This window comes from Lissotriton vulgaris, chromosome 12 (genome assembly GCF_964263255.1).
Source record: "Lissotriton vulgaris chromosome 12, aLisVul1.2, whole genome shotgun sequence".
In the NCBI taxonomy this organism is placed as follows: domain Eukaryota; kingdom Metazoa; phylum Chordata; class Amphibia; order Caudata; family Salamandridae; genus Lissotriton; species Lissotriton vulgaris.
This window is the reverse complement of record NC_141700.1, coordinates 306,945,595-306,961,895: the sequence shown is the minus strand read 5'-3', so window position 1 is coordinate 306,961,895 and position 16,301 is coordinate 306,945,595. Positions and strand designations below refer to the sequence as shown.

General features: G+C 42.1%; 1 long non-coding RNA gene across 2 annotated transcripts; it reads left to right on the top strand.

Moving 5' to 3' along the window:
• The first annotated feature begins 2,786 nt into the window (after positions 1–2,786).
• Positions 2,787–4,453, top strand: LOC147674014 (uncharacterized). Of its 2 annotated transcripts, XR_015302535.1 has the most exons (5): positions 2,787–3,237; positions 3,344–3,475; positions 3,607–3,697; positions 3,801–3,903; positions 4,391–4,453. It is a non-coding gene; the product is annotated as an uncharacterized LOC147674014 (long non-coding RNA). The 2 variants fall into 2 exon arrangements; XR_015302534.1 differs by lacking the exon at positions 4,391–4,453 and having other exon boundaries at positions 3,801–4,220.
• The last annotated feature ends 11,848 nt before the right edge of the window (positions 4,454–16,301 follow it).

Below are 16,301 nucleotides of genomic sequence, written 5' to 3'. Positions count from 1 at the left end.
TACGTTTGAAAAGATTTTTCTCAACTAATGATGATACTGATATAGAAACAACCAATGCCAAATCTTTATGTCTTCCCTCGACCTTTAGTCCCTCTTTGGAACAACTAGGACCAGAAGTGGCCACTTTTGAGCTGGTCGTTTTAAAGAAATTGGACCAGGCCTTGAGATACATTCCAAAACCAATCTATAATATAGACAAAGAAGAACATCTAGCTCTATCAACTATTTCCACCAACAAAGATCTTACCATTAAGAGTTGCGACAAGGGAGGTGGGATTGTCCTTATTGACACTTCCCAATACGAACTAAACATGTTAAAAATGCTAAGCGACAAGACCTTTTACATCCCTACTCAAGCATACTCTTCACTGAATCTATCTAAAAAAATAAGATCTTTAACCAAAACAGCTTTAGAAGATGGTCACATCAATCTTAAAGAATTTGAATTCTTAAATCACAATCTGGGAAAAACAGCCTGTATATACGGGCTGCCTAAGATTCACAAAAACCCTTTAGATCCACCTTATCGACCCATAGTGTCAACCATTGGTACAGCTACTGAGCCCCTTTCCAAATATATAGATAACCACCTACGTCCATTTATATCTAAGATCAGGTCATATGTGCGTGACACAGGTGACATGATTCAAAAGACAGAAGGCTTAACCTTTACCTCTGGAAGAGACCTTCTAGTTACATTGGACGTAGAGTCTCTGTATAGCAATATTCCCATCCTTGGAGCAATGACAGCTACATCTTGGTTCATTGACTCATACAACATACCCTGCCCTAAATCATTTTTATTGGCATGTCTAAAAATTGTCTTAACTGACAACTTTTTTGAATTTGGCTTGAATACTTATCGCCAGATAAAGGGTGTAAGTATGGGGGCTTCAGTAGCGCCCTCGATTGCGAATATATATATGGCGGCCTTCGAAGCAAAAAACATCTATAATGAATTGGCGCCCTTTTTCGAGTCTGTCTCCCATTGGTCCAGATACATAGATGACATTTTTTTTGTCTGGACCAATGGGAGGGAGGCACTAGACGAGTTCGTCTATTGGATAAACGAAGCAGACCCTAATCTCCACTTCACGTCGCATATCAGTGATGAGAAGGTTGAATTTTTAGACATTGAAATTATAAATGATGATGGTTTTTTAAAAATGGATCTACATACGAAACCCACAGCAAGAAACACCTTGCTGCACTACAGTAGTTTCCACCCTAGATCACAAAAAGATTCAATTCCATTCTCTCAGTTTCTACGGGTTAGGCGCAACTGCACCAGCCTGGCAGACTTTGATAAACAGGCGATTGCGATGAGAAGTAAATTCATCGAGAGAGGCTACCCACACCGGCTAGTGAGACACGCTTATAAGCGTGCCCGCTATTATGATCGCAATTATTTGCTCCAACAAAAGCCAGCTAAAACCACCAACCAGGTGGTCTGTGTAACTAAACATTCCACCCTTGACACAAAAATTAAACAAGTCATAAATTCAAACTGGCACATTTTAAATAGCAATTGTACTCCAGAACTGAAACTAGCTAAACCACTATTTGCCTACAAAAGGAATAAAAACATCAAAGAACATATTGTTCGTTCACGTTTCCAACCTACATCGGACAAAAATCTTTTAACACAGAGGTCGATTGTATCAGGCAATCCGATAAAAGGAACTTTCCCCTGCTCCTCATGTTCCTCTTGTGCTAGTATCATAAGAGGAAAAGAATTCACACACAATGGCCACACAACAGTGGCAAAAGAAATGTGGAACTGTAAATCTTCAAATCTGATCTACTTTATACAGTGCCCGTGTCTCCTCGGGTATATAGGAGAAACATCTCGAACTATACAAACACGGTTAAATGAACATCGTTCAGCGATAAGAACCCACAAACTCGCTGCCCCAATGGTGAAGCATTTCCTAGAAAAGGGACATCAGGCAGAGGACCTTAAATGGAGAGTCCTAGAAAAAATTCATACTGCAGACTCCAATGGGGGTTGTGCCATCAGAAAAAAGAGAGAGGTGTTCTGGATATTTGTCTTCAACACCTTTCGAGAAGGAATGAATAGCGAATTGCCATGGGAGCACGCTATTTGCTAGAACATCTTTTGACTCTCCCTACCGCAGCAAAAACAGCTTCTCACTCTTTATGATTAAATTTAAATTACCTAATAATAGGCATTCAGTAATAAGAAAAGTCAATCCCAGTGTTCTCCCAAGATGTAGTTCACCCTGCTCCCTTTTTATCTAAAGTTTAAGCTCCTGATTAGGGGAATCTTTCCCTGCACCTTACTTTGTCGTACAGGTGTAATTAAGCAACAACTAGATCGAAGGAATATTAATGCTCGACTTTTCTAAAATAACAAAAGGCATGGAGCCTCGTTAAATTCACACGCATTATTTTTTGTTTAATGGAAGTACAGTTTTTACGAATTTCAGGAAAAATAACTTTCCTATAGAAATCTTTTTTACTCTAAAAATATTGAAAAAACCAGCACCAAATCTATAATGAGTCATTTTTGTGCACCTAATCTTGAAGCGCTATATATTTAGAATCTTTTTGCTTGGATTTGACATCAGCTAAATCTGACTCTAGTCCCAAGTTAAAATATAGCTCCACTCCCCAATTGCTTTCCACTCGGTTAAGCTGGTTAATCCTTGTGCTATACATCAGCACCGATGTATATCCAGTGATATTTTACATGGGAGCCATTGCTGATTCTTTCTCTAGAGAATCTGGTCCTTTTTTTACTTCTTCCTATTTTTTGGTCCTTCTTTCATGTTCACACCAGTGACATTTTACGTGGGAGCCATTGTTGATTCCTGCTCTAGAGAATCTGGTCCTCTTTTCATTTCTTCTTAATTTTTGGTCCTTTTTTTATGTCAACACCAGGTCAGGTGTACTCAATCATCCAATCAAATAGGGTATATATACAGGAAGTAAAGGCACTTTAAAATGCCGTCTTTCGTGGAAGGAGCATAGAACCCCCGTGTCCCGCCGCCGGAATCTCTGAGCCCTGTTGATATCTATTGGGTAAGTGTTCGCTAAAATCCCTATGCGGTAATTTTACTCTGATCACTTGTTTAGTTAACTGATAATCTCCAAAGTAAACAGTGGGTAACAGAATTCTCTCTCTCCTTTCCCCCCCCTGTTTGTTCATTTTACAGACAGGGAGTTATTTTAAACCACTTTGAAATCCATCGCTCCTTGAGCACAAGTAAAAAGGTAACTATCAGTCCTTCTTCTTTAAGAGACAGTAAGTCTATGAAGTCGCCATGCATTGACTGTTCTCCAAAAATTGATGCCAGAATTCTTTCCATCCATTCTATAGGCAATCTCGCCATTTGTTATCTCCACATCAGGAGGACTATATCTTTTGGGATCCACAAAAATATTCATTATCGTGGCCATAAATTTTAACTCCGGCAGGCGGGTCTAACTGAAATCCCACTCCTCACTTAAGGTACCTTCATCCTCGAAAATGAAAATGTTTTCAAAAAACTACTAATGTATCCTCACTAACTGTCTAGTTAATATAAAATATCAAAAATAGAAAAGATTCAATAAACTAAAAGAACTCATAATTTCTTCTAGGAAATATAGAAATTCAAAAATCAACAATCAAGACAAACAAATTACATCGTGTGACTATGGAATATCTATCTGCAAACCTTAACTAAAATAGGTAAAACACTAGCTTGGTCCTTTCATTAAATATGGGCTGGTTAGAAAATCATAGACTACACTAAGACAACAATCAATGTTCATGAAATGTCTATGTTTTTTAGGGTCTAGAATATCTTCGTCACCTAACCAAAGAAAAGAAAGTCATTATACAGATAATCCAGATTGAGAACATCAAATAGCATTAATATACTCCGTGTTTTTTAAGTAAGTGACCTTATCTATGATATGAATGTATTGTATACCATTGTTTAAGTCCCGCGTTGATAGCACGCTGCGAATTGCCACCATTTAGAATATTTCGTATTTTCCATCACTAATATCAATCATTTGATTCCTCGCATTTGCCATCCTATGTAAGAACCCTGCTTCCTCACCACCAAAACTTGGGAATAATCTATTTAGTATAAAGGTATCCACTCCTTCTCCCTTTTTTGGCCATTATCTCATATAAGAATATATGAGTTAAAAGGATTCACTCCATTTTTCTATTTTTCTTGATGATCATTAAGGCAAGGAAAAGAAATCCGTCAAAGTATTATTGTAATATTAATAAGCTTGGTCACAATATAATGGAAAGTCTGAGACTATTAGCCTAACATGGGTTTGTTTTAATTTTCTCTGTGTAACATAATATAAATTGATGCATTATTGTACATAATATTTTTTGTTTTATGGAATTTTCCCATTTCAGATACTATCGTGGCTGCTCCAGAAGAAGGCGCTGGTTCGCCGAAACGCGCGTAGAGATTATTTTAACCACACCTTTCTCTCTTAAAAACTGTGTTCATTTTATATAACCTTCATTTGTTGGATTATTTGTCCTTCTCTCTTAAAGTGTTGCTGTGTATTGTTGATTTATTATGTCGCATACAATTTGTGAATATGTATTATTATTTTAATGTGTTTTTTAAAAAGAATTTATGAATAAAATTGAACTACCCCTTTTTTACAAACAACCTATGTTTTAGCTCAGTTCATTTCGACCACTTATTACGTTCTGTTGCCTAGATTGATACATATCAAATTATTTTTTTTTCCACTGCTGATCAGTGCCACAGTGCAAGTGCTCCCTATGTTAAAGTACTGTATTGATTGAATTCCATGTTTGGCTTATTTGGTTTACTGTCAGTCCCTAGTCTAGTGCACCAGGAGTGCCAGGGCTTGTAAGTACAAATGCCGCTCGTGGGCTTGCAGCACCTGTTGTGCCACCCACAAGAGCGGCCTCGTAAAAGTATGTCTGAGGGTCTGCCATTGCCAGACCCACGTGCAGTCTAGTACTGTCACGCTAACTGCGCAAGTACACCTACTTGCCAGTCCCTAAACCTTCCCTTAACTTCATGTTAGTCACCCCTATGGTAGGCCCACGGGCAGGGTGCGTTGTAAGTATAAGGTAGGACAGGCCTGACCAAGTTGTCATGTCCTAATAGTGAATTACCGCCATATTCGTTTTTCACTATTGCGAGGTAACCTGCTCTCCATTAGTTGGAATGGGCCGCCAGGATTATTAATGCTATAATCCTAGCTGGTTCGGGGCGCATGGTGCAATGTCGAGTTTGGTATCCCTGAACTCGGGGTTTAATTACGCATCCGTTGGTGTGGATGGTTTTCGGACTCTGGGTTTGAAAATAGCACTTTTAGAAAGTGGCTATTTTCTTGTCTAACTATTTCTGGTTTCTGCTGGTTTGGTGTGTGTGTGACAGGAGCTGGGTGGCTCCGGAGGTCTGAATGAGTCAGTGTGGGATGAGTGGGACGTTTACGTTGAGAGTAGGGGGAGAGTAGTTGCTGATAGCCTGCCCTGCCTGATACAATGCTGGCTCCACCTCCTGCCAGGGGACTGATGGCTCTGTGCCTGCCATGGACGATCCTGGCCCCACCTCCTACCAGGAGGCCGATAGCTCTGCTCCTGCCAGTGACAATGCTGGCTCCACCTCCTGCTGGGCGTCTGAGGACCCAGCCCTGCTCAGTGAATAGGCCAGGTGCCTCTGCCTGGCTCAACCCACAACAGACCCAGGATGTTGGGAAATTCCCCTGCATGGACAAAGGGATCAAAGCCAAAAAGGGGTATAAGAGAAGGACCCCTGAACCAAGAATTTAGATCACTTCTGACAAGGAACCCTGAAACCAAGGACAAGAAGCCTGCTGATCCAAGGACTTGCCTACTCCTTCTGCCAGTGTGCTGTTTGCTGGGGGGAATCCTGCATTGCTTCTTTATTTTTGCCAAGGAACCAGGAGAGAGGAACTGTGTGTGTACTCTCACGCTTTGCTAAGAAAATCTCCAAGGACTGGAAGAGTGCCAGTCTCCTGTTGAAGTCACAGGGCTAAAGGACTTCATCTGCTTAAAGTGCTATTTGCTGGAACCTGTGAATCCAGCACCTCTGAAAGAACCAGCAATCTCGGCGCCGACGGACGTCGCCGAATCCAGCTCGACATCGTGAGTAACGGCTCCAGTGTACCGCTTCCTCGACGCCGGCCGCCGGGCCCGATCGACGCCAGCAGCAACGCCAGTGAGTAGTGAGTTCGGCTCCAGCTCCAAGGGACCCCGTGTCTGCACCGCTGCTGATCGCATCGACTTCGAAGCCCTCTCGACGCTGTGAGCGCTGCTCACTCTTGCAACAGCATCATCGACATCGACGACTACTTAGGCCTGATCGACACCGACGACGCGACGCCGGATTGCTCGACGCCGCTGATCATCGTGTGCTTCATTTTCCTAAGATACTGTGTTGTTGGGGGTCCGTGTGACTCCGGGCCCGACGTAGCGCTCCTCGCGGTCGACGCCGACCCTTTGGATTAACTTTGCCTCGACGTCGTGTGACTCCCGTGTGGGTTACATTGTTGCCAAGAACTGTGTTTCCAGGAAGAAGAGTGGCTTTTGATACGAAAGACTTTGTGCTGAAGAAGAAACTACATTTGAACTATTATTTTCCCTTCCAAGAGTATTTATTAAGATTGTGTATATTTTTGTCGTTATTGGGTCTTGTGCTAAGCCTTATATAAAAATCCTTATTTTTATAATATTACTGTGTCGTGTCCATTTGTAGTGTATTCACTTTATTACTGTATGTGGTCATAAATGCTTAACACACAGCCTCTGAGATATGCCTGTCTGCTCTGCCAAGCTACCAAGGGGGTGAGCAGGGGTTATCAAAGGGTGTGATCCCCTTGCCCTGACTAGAAAAGGTGTGTCCCTATTTGTCAGAAGTGTATACCTCTGCCAACTAGAGACAGCCGGTTCTAACAGCGTCTCTTTGTACTGTCTGAAACCTGGTTGATTGGTGCCTCAGAGAGATTCTGATCACAGCATTATCTTGAAATTTGCTGTAGCTATTTGCTGCTCTTTTAAAACCTGGTCATGTCTGCCTTTAATGTCATCAATGGATATGATGTATAGTTTTAAGTTGCGTGGCAGCGCGGTACCTTCTTTTACGGCCTTCGCAGCAGGTTCTTGGCCACTGAGGTGTTGACTTCTCAGTGAAGCTTTTGTTACCTTTAACTGCTTTACATAGGCTGGAGTTGCGCTTTGACTCCACATACACCAAGAGTAGATTCAGCACTTTGACTGAGGCACATGTGGCATGCACAATCAGTTTGCTGGAACAGGGCAAACAATATGGGGGAGCACTGTTGATCTTCAGGTTACTAATCCCTTATTGCGTTGCCTGTTGTAACGTCCTCCACAGCCTGGGTATCCACTAATGACTACACCATACATGGAGCTTAGAAGAACAAGTCTTTATTCCTTTTTGTAACCGCAAACTCACCAGTCTAAACCTGCATTTACTTTACACTTGCATCACAGTTGGGAAACGACCTTTCCAATGATGCGGCTTCAAGCATACGTTCATTTTCATTGCAAGCTGAACACGGCTTGCCTTCACCACACATTTGGCTGAAACACGCATATGCATGGTTAAGGCAGGAGGGAGTTCTAGTTGCTGGCTGGCGGGGAGAGGAACCATAAAGGAGAATCTGCGTGAAGGACGTCGACATGATGAGGTAAGTTGGGATGGGGTAGGTTTTAAGGTAGGGGGCCAGTTTTAGGGTGCATGGCAGGGGGCAAAGGGGAGTAGGTTTTAAAAATTTAAGTAAGGGAGCTGATTGTAGGACTCGGGCATGGGGGCATTTGGGGTAGGTTTTAAGGAGGTGTCAGAGGCTTAGGGCTCAGGGCAGGGGAAAGAGGCATCTTTCAGTGCAAGGGGACAGTTTTTAGGGCAGGGGGATGCCGGTTAGTTTATGGTGTAAAGGGTAGGGTTGTTTTTACGGCTGATCAGTGGTCAGGTTATAGGCCAGGTGTCAGGATTTTAGGACTCATGGTAGAGGGAAAGGAGCGAGAACTATACCGCACATCCTTTTACCAAACATGCCTTTACCATGAAATTGCGTGGTATAGACATGCGTGGTAAATACTTGTGGTATAAAGGAATGTGTTGTTGAGACGCATTTGTGGTTCAGGCTGAGTGGTAGAGGCAGGCGTGGTTCAACCATGTGTGCCTCTGTCATACAACCGTCACAGTTCTACACAGCCCATCTCACAGCACACTACAATTAGGTAAAGGAAAGTTATCAGTGACATTACTTTGACTATCACTTCTCAACTCAACACAAAATCTCAATTGACCATCAGCTGTTTGTGTGTCTTGGTAACAGGAGATATCTAATTTGAAGCTGCACCAAGCTCTGTAACTTCCTTCTTTATCATTTCATTCAACATTTTTTTACTTCATCCCTGACTACCAAAGGGACATTTCTCATTTATGATAGATTGGTACTGCCCCTGAACACTCCCTGCAACCGCTCCAAAATGTAATCAACACTCACCTCTTCAACTCTCATCATCTATTCAGTGGACCTGGGAATGATAATGTGCAAATCAGACTGATGCATCCATCTCAGAATAGGTGGTCCACTTTCTACAACATAAGCTTTTCCCTCAGTCTCCCTAACTGAGAACTTAATAGTAGAGTTAAAATAGCCCACAATGTAAATTTCCCCATTGGTGGCAAATATCCTTAGGAAGAAGTTTAATAATAGATCATTCTCTCACAAACATGCCCTTGGGAATAATGGTGTACCTACACCCAGTATCAACTATCAACTTGATACCTCTTCCTAACACATTGAATAAGGCTTGTGGCTAATTTTTCTTCTCTCACTCCCTCTACGCTGGCCCAAATTTAACACCCGATCAATCATCATTTCACCATACGTCTTCATCATAACAGCCACCCTAGATTTGGGCAATTCCTTATACATGCGCACAAAATTATTTTTGTGAGCACACTTCCTACAGTCCTTACCAATGGAATAACAAGACTTCAAATCCCCTCTGACAATTACTACCACACCTATAACAAACTTTGAACCCGGATTATTCACAATATTTCTTGGTGACTTGATAACACTTTTAGACACAGCTCCCACACAGTTGCCTGACTTCTCCACATCGCCAACAGCTACTAACTCTTCCTTGTCTCCCGAAACACCACCTCCTCTATTACTCATTTACTTCATACAAAATTCAGACTCTTCGACCAGCTTAGCTATATCAATAGCTTCTTTCAAAATTGTATTTTTGCAGCCCATAATCGTTCCTGAATTTTCCTACTCCTACAGCGAATAATTGACTGATCATATATACATTTTTCTCCCATGCCACCAAATGACATTTCAGTGATAATACTCACAATCTTATAACAAATTCATCCTTTGACTCTCCAATTCTTTGTTGTTTGGTATATAATTGTACCTAGACATTACTACATGTTCTTCCTTGGCAAACCTACATTCCAGACTCAATTTGGTCTCTTTATATATGTCTAGTATTCTTTGCCTGTTCCGACCCATCACTTCATTGAGACATGTATTTTTGTGTTGACCCACAAATCCTAAAGAACTCAGTAAGATAGCTTTCTTCCAATCAGGACTAAACTTTTGGCCATCGGATCGGGAGCCAATAAATAATCATCAAATATGACAATTCAATCTTCCCATTGGATGGGCGGAGGACCTTGATGAGGAAGGAATAGTGGGGGAGTAATAACCTCAGCCAGTTTCATGGTGGTGACCACCCTATATGTTAATGGGGAAGAAAACAACTTGAAAGCCAATAAAATCACCACTGTACCGCAGATATCACTAGGATTTCCATAGAGATGATGGTCCCAAGAGTTTCCCTTATTCATTCGTCATGAACAAATAACACACTTGCACCCAGTTTAAATGTATATCAACAAATCCACTGCTCCTCTGCTCCAAAACTACTCCTCGAACCCACCCACCAGGTAGAGCATATACAGCTAAAGCGAATGGAGAAGTACCGCCCGGGGACCGCATACCTACACCAGATACTGATGAGAGACGCAGGCCATACAAATGCTCACAGTACGTGTGCAGTGCAAGCAGTGCCGCTTAACTGCCTAGTGCAAGCAACTCATGAACGTGACACTTACCTCGAGTTAAGGCATGTTGTTTCTCTCATATAAAATAAAATCTGACCCCTATTTACCATAGTTGTACTACGCGATGGCGAATGCCTCTAAATACCAGGCATCACGGTCTCTACTTGGTGCTCCTTACACCTTAAAGAGTATCTCAGTGAAATAATTTCAGCACATCTCTGCAGGTCCAATATCACCAGACAGGTAGAATGACCTCGTAACTCATAGCCAAAATGTTGCAATAATGTCAGCCAAATTGAGTTTGGCTCCAATTCAACAATGACTTTAGTCAAACTGCCTGAACGTGATGTCCCTGTGCCAGCAACAACTCTAAACACACACAGGCCGAACTCTCACTCATCAGGAATCCCCAACAGAACATTATTAGAAAATATTTAAAGGAGTTCTTCAGAGACACAATGTAGTGATCAAAAGACTAGATGTCACAAGAGAATAAGGTAAACTTCTTTATTCCATATGTAGTTGCGCTGGAGGTGAATATTACACACAACATATTCCTCATTCACTACTTATCTCCCACTTTTTTCTCACTCCCTTTCTCCCACTCCCTCGATCTCTCTCTCTTTCCCTCCTCTTTAACCTTTGCCTTCCCATATACTTTGTTTGCTGAACTTTCCCAGAGACTTACTAGTAGTGTTGCAGATGAAAGAGGGTGCCAATGTTTCTAAACGAAATGAACAATTGCAAAGCAACGGTTGCGCTATGAGCAAAATAAATCCCTAGCCCCCTTTGAAATGGCAGCCATGCAATCTATCAAACGCCCTATTTAGCATATCTACATTCAAAAAGACTACGTTAAACATACTCTTTTGTATTTAAAAAACACAATTCCTCATATTGGCAGGCTGCACTTGGAAGATTTATTTCTCAAACTTAATCAGGCTATTGAAGAAATATGTGCATCTTTAATTCATTAATCACAGCAATGGGCAATTGCTATTTATAGTTTGAGCTGTTAACTCTTCCACCTTATAATCATGTTTTCATGGCTGCTTCCTGAACAATCTGCTGATACATATTAGGAATGAGTTTGGTACCTGTTCGGCCAAGCAAGGAGCTATTATTAAATGTATGCTTATTAGAAAACAGTGCTCTCAACCTGGGAGCAGTGGGGACTGAACCATCTATTACAGGGGAGGGGGAGGGGAGGGGGTGATTCCTGCAGGTCAGGTTTGAGCTCACAGGTGATGCAACAAGGAAGGCACTAACAACATGTTCCAAAATGGAAGCGTTCCAGGTACCATGCCCCTAACTCGCTGCATTACTGCTATACCACTCTGCGTATAAGCACTGCCGACGTAATTCTGTAGAGACGATATGAAGATTTTCATATAGTTCTTCTAATATTGTTATTCCAATATTTCCCCTGGCACATCCGGTAATCCATTCGTAAACACGTACGTGCGAAATCCTAATGCGAAAAACTGCTACTGCTTGAGGTGCGTATGCAAATGAAGTAAACAATCTTTAAAACCACGCATGGGGCATTTTATGTCACAACAAAGTATAAATGAGGAGTTTGAAAGTAATCTAAAATGGCGGCCTTGAATTCAGTGCCATGAAACCGAACAGAGGTTCCCATAATGAGCAGCTGCAGGGTTGCATTGAAGGTAAACTTGTGACTATTTAGGCTGGTTAACAGCTTATCACAAGAGACTAAGAAATAATTCCTCGGAAATGATTGAGGTGCATCTGCTTTCTTTATTATTAAATTAGAGGAAAAGGAGAAGAAATGAATATTTTACTCAAGCAGCAGTAACGTGGGAAAATACCATGCATCTGAAGTTTTAGTGGCCTGGGAGAGCTGGAATTTATTTGTTGCGAGCAGAAAATAGACAGCAGGCATAAAAATCAGCAGATTCCTGCAAGTAAAATTATTTATCAAGCTAACAAGGGAAGAACCTTCGTGGTAAGAACCAGCCGGAGAGGAAGGCGCGCGCCTTTATATGTTACCTTTGGGTTAGCGCATCAGTAAAAATGCCAACTGACAAGCACTTCACATAAACATTTCTTTCTAAATGAGCTGCCTTATTAGAATGGAGAAATCTAGGCATAGCAGCACAGCAGCGAGCAGAGAGACCCCGACTGACTCTTAAAGTCTACATAAAACAGAGACAATTCCATGCTATTATTGAAACTTGAATTGGCAATGAGCATTGTTTTACCTGGAAGAACAAGTTTACTGGGAATAAAAGAGTGTGACAAAAAGGGGGTGCCAAAATAGGGTGCATTGCCTGACAAACAGGCCCTGTCCATGGCTATCAAGCCTAATACACATTAAGAATGCATAAACCATAGAAAGTGACTGAAACAAATAGGACCTTTGCTAATACTTACCATACAGATTTTTTAAAACCTTAAGAAATTGTTTTAACATACTTCTTCCTTTCAGTTTGACAAACTAGTTATGCATGTCAAAAGGCAAGGACTTAGTCAGTGCAGAGAGAAGTTCAAACAACCAATCATGTGTGCTGTAGAAGTGAAAACTCAAATGAGGACCACATGGCCTACCAACAGCACACCATACCCCCCATCCGCGAAGGATTGGCTTGCTTTGTCAAAAATGTGCCGTAGGTCCGGATAAACCTCGCCTTCCATTTTTTAGTAAGGCCAGTTAATGAAATGGGAGTGACGGGAGGTAAAGTCATTAACACTAAAATGCGGGGCAGTTTAAGTGGTAAAAACAAAACCACAAATGATAACATTCACCTAGAGCAGAGAAGTTACAAAGGGTTCATTTTGTTTCAGTTTGTCATCACTGTTTTCACCAGTCGGTTTATGGGTAGGCTTATATCAGATGCAAGCTGAATGCTCAGTAACAAAACTTTTTTGCATTGTTACCTGAAGTTGTTTTTAAATTATTTTGACAATGTATTACTTTGGCAATTTATGGAGGTGCTATCAAGCATTTTCCTACTTAGAAGGTATTCCAAAGAGTGCATGTCTTTGGAAGGGACTGAACCTCAGGGGGGGGTTCAAGATGAAAGAGAGACATATTGAAATAATAAAGTAGATTTGGTGAACCCTGCACGGTAGAAAACAATTTGGAGTGAAACTATATCGATAGAAGATCAAGTCACACATACCAGCTAAGATAAATGCTCTCTGAAGAGAGTATGATACTAATATATTGTATCAGCCCCACATGAAATTGATGTATGGGGGAAATGGTATCAAAAACGATGTTTTGAGGAATTTGTGTACTAAACACAAAAAACTTCAATGACACTGGAACAGAAGTTTTAGGCATTCCATTAGCCGGCAGTAGAGCTCTTTGCAAGACTTTTCTCCAAGTTTTTAATACGGTTGCTTCCTCATTCTATGCATAATTCGTCTTGAATTGAAAATTGGCCCTATGCTATTTCTATGCTATTTTAGCAAAAATAGTGAGAGATCAAACTACTCTGAATATATTTAGTAAATGTAAAGCATTACAAATTGCATTGGGGTCAGTGAGTAAGCATTAGTAATATTGCTAAACTAAGAATAAGCGAGATTAATTCACTGAATGTTAAAATAACTTTCAATATAAATAAGTAAATATTCTTACAAAATAAACATGATTTTTGCCTTTTGTGGTCTGATACCTTGCAGCAGGTCACCATCAGGTTTCAATATTTTTGTACTTTTTGAAAGTCAAATGGGATCCTAAATTAACATTCTCTTGGTTCATCTGGCATATTTTATTAACTTTGCTCGGAAAAAGGTACAGGAAATCCGTAACCCTATCTGTCTAAGAATTATGTTAAGTGTATTTGTAATGCACACTATATCCGTGAGGGTATCTTGACTCTGAGCAGCTGAGTGTGCCTAGGCCTGCCTATGGTAGGTTGGTTATTAAAAAAACAGATCTTCAGCTTCACTGTGGCATTAAAGAAGAAAAGAGGAGGCTTTGCTGTGGAGCGGGAACAGTTCCAAGATTTAGGAGCACTGTAAGAGAACACCTGTTCTCGTGATCTGGTTCTGGGTATGCGTGGGATGTGTGTAAGTAGGAGTCTTGTGGAGCAGAGATGTCAGGGTGGTTGGTTGAAGGAGAAGGGATTGTTCAGGTAGGTGAGGCTAAAGTTGTGTAGTGCCTTGAATTTATATAAGGAGTTTGAAATAAGCGCATTTATCAGGAGCTCTGGGGGATGGAAAGTGAGTTAAGACAGTGTAGGGGTCCGGTTGAGGGTTGAAGATACTGTATATGGAAAGGATTTTGTTACAGAAGAAGTCTGAGAGCTTGCTGTAAACGTCTTGTGATGGAGTGGTTTTGTTGAAGGCAGCAGGAGGTGCAGTGGAATCTTTAATGATGGTTCACATTTCCTTGCTGTTGTTAGTGCCAGCAGTGATACTTTCTGCAAGAGCTGTCTTGTTGGTATATCTGCAGGTAGTAGTGTCTTAGGGCAGATTTGAATATGTCTTTATCTGTGATGTCTTGGCTTGTTCTCCATTTGCAGTGCAGTTGCTTGCAGTGGCATTTCATCAGCTTGAGTTCCTCTGTGTACCAAATTGCCTGTGGTTGAGCTCTTACCGCTAAGTTGCGCTTCAGGGAAGCCAGGATGTTGGTGCATGCAGTGATTCAGTTGTTGAGGTTCTTGATGGCTTTCGGCCTGTGACTGGTGTGCTTGGTCCAGTGCGTGGAGAGGGCGAAAGTCAACACCTCTTCTGTGATGCTTTTGCAGCTGCAGCTTGTGGTTCTGGTGGTGGAAGGACAGTGGTGCTGTGGGATGGGTATACTAAGATCCATATGCTGAAACTGATGAGGGTGTGGTCTGTCCAGGTCATTGCTGCTGAAATGTCGGCTGGGATGTTGCTGATTGCGGAGAAAATAGGGTCTGATAGGTGTCCGGTGGAGTGGGTGGGTTCAATAACGATCTAGATGAAGTTAAAGTTAGCAAGGTTTACTTGAAGGGGCATGGAATTTGGATCAGTTTGGTCTTCTAGGGGAAGGTAATGGCTACAAGGAGGATGAAAGCGCTGCCATTGAAGAAGAGGGATGCATGATGTTATAGCAGGATTGGTACAGGGTCCTGATGGTATGCCCAGGGAGAAGTTGACTGTGATGCATATCTTGAACGTGAGGTGTTTCATGTAGCTGATGGGGATGTCTGTGTAGGTGGTGCATCGGATCAAATCTTTGTATATGAAGGGGACTCCACCTCCAGACTTCTGCTTACTGTCTCGCCTGGCAATCTTGTAGACAGCGGGGATGGCAACAGCGATGTCCAGTGCAGAGGTGGGTTTAGCCACTTTGTGTGAGGAAAAGCAGGTCTGGAGTGTGGTAATGAAGTAGGTCCCATATCTGTGTGGAGTATTTGGTGAGTGAATGGGTGCTGGTCTCTGTGAGCATGAGCCTAGTTTGTGTGAGTGTAGGTGAGTGGGATGCTAGGAGCTGTTGGTGCAGGAGTAGTGGGTTTGGGGTGTGGGAGAGTGCATGAAAACTTGCAGAAGGTGCATGTAAATGCTCCTTCCATGTTGTGTGGTGTTGCAGCAGTGTGGCGAGTGGGGACTGGGATTGAAAGCACAGAGGAGTATGGCATGGTATCAGTAGGTAGGAGGAGAACCAGGGTTCCTGGCACTGTGTGCAGTCCAGGTGCAGCCGGGCTTGCCTTTGGCTTGCCACTTAGCTGCATGCATCTGCGGCAAATCAGCATTGCAGCTGACATTAAGTAGGTCTTGGGAGAGGGAGAAGTGTAGGGAAGGAAACCAGTAATGTCACTTCCTGTGCAGACGGATGATGGGAGAACCGGAGAGGCCACTGCCTGTGCTGATGTGTTCTAGAAATTAGGTCCTCTTGCTTGACTTCCTATTATAAAGACGGCTTTGGCAACAAACCAGTGATGTCACTTCTTGTGCAGATGGAGGACCACCAAACCAGTGATGTCACTTCCTGTGCAGCCAGAAATTGGAACTTAAGTCCTTTTGCATGGCATATTATTTTGAAGACAGCTTTGGTGGGAAGCCATTGATGTCACCTCCTGTGCAGATGGGTGATGGGTGATCCAGTGATATCAATTTCTGTGCTCCAGTCATGACACTTCCTGTACAGATGGATGGAGAGAAACCAATGAGGAACAGCACAGGGTCAAGGCTGATTTGCATATGGCCATGTCTGAACTGGGGTGGTGTGGAGTGCAAAAAAAACAATGGATTTAGGCCCAG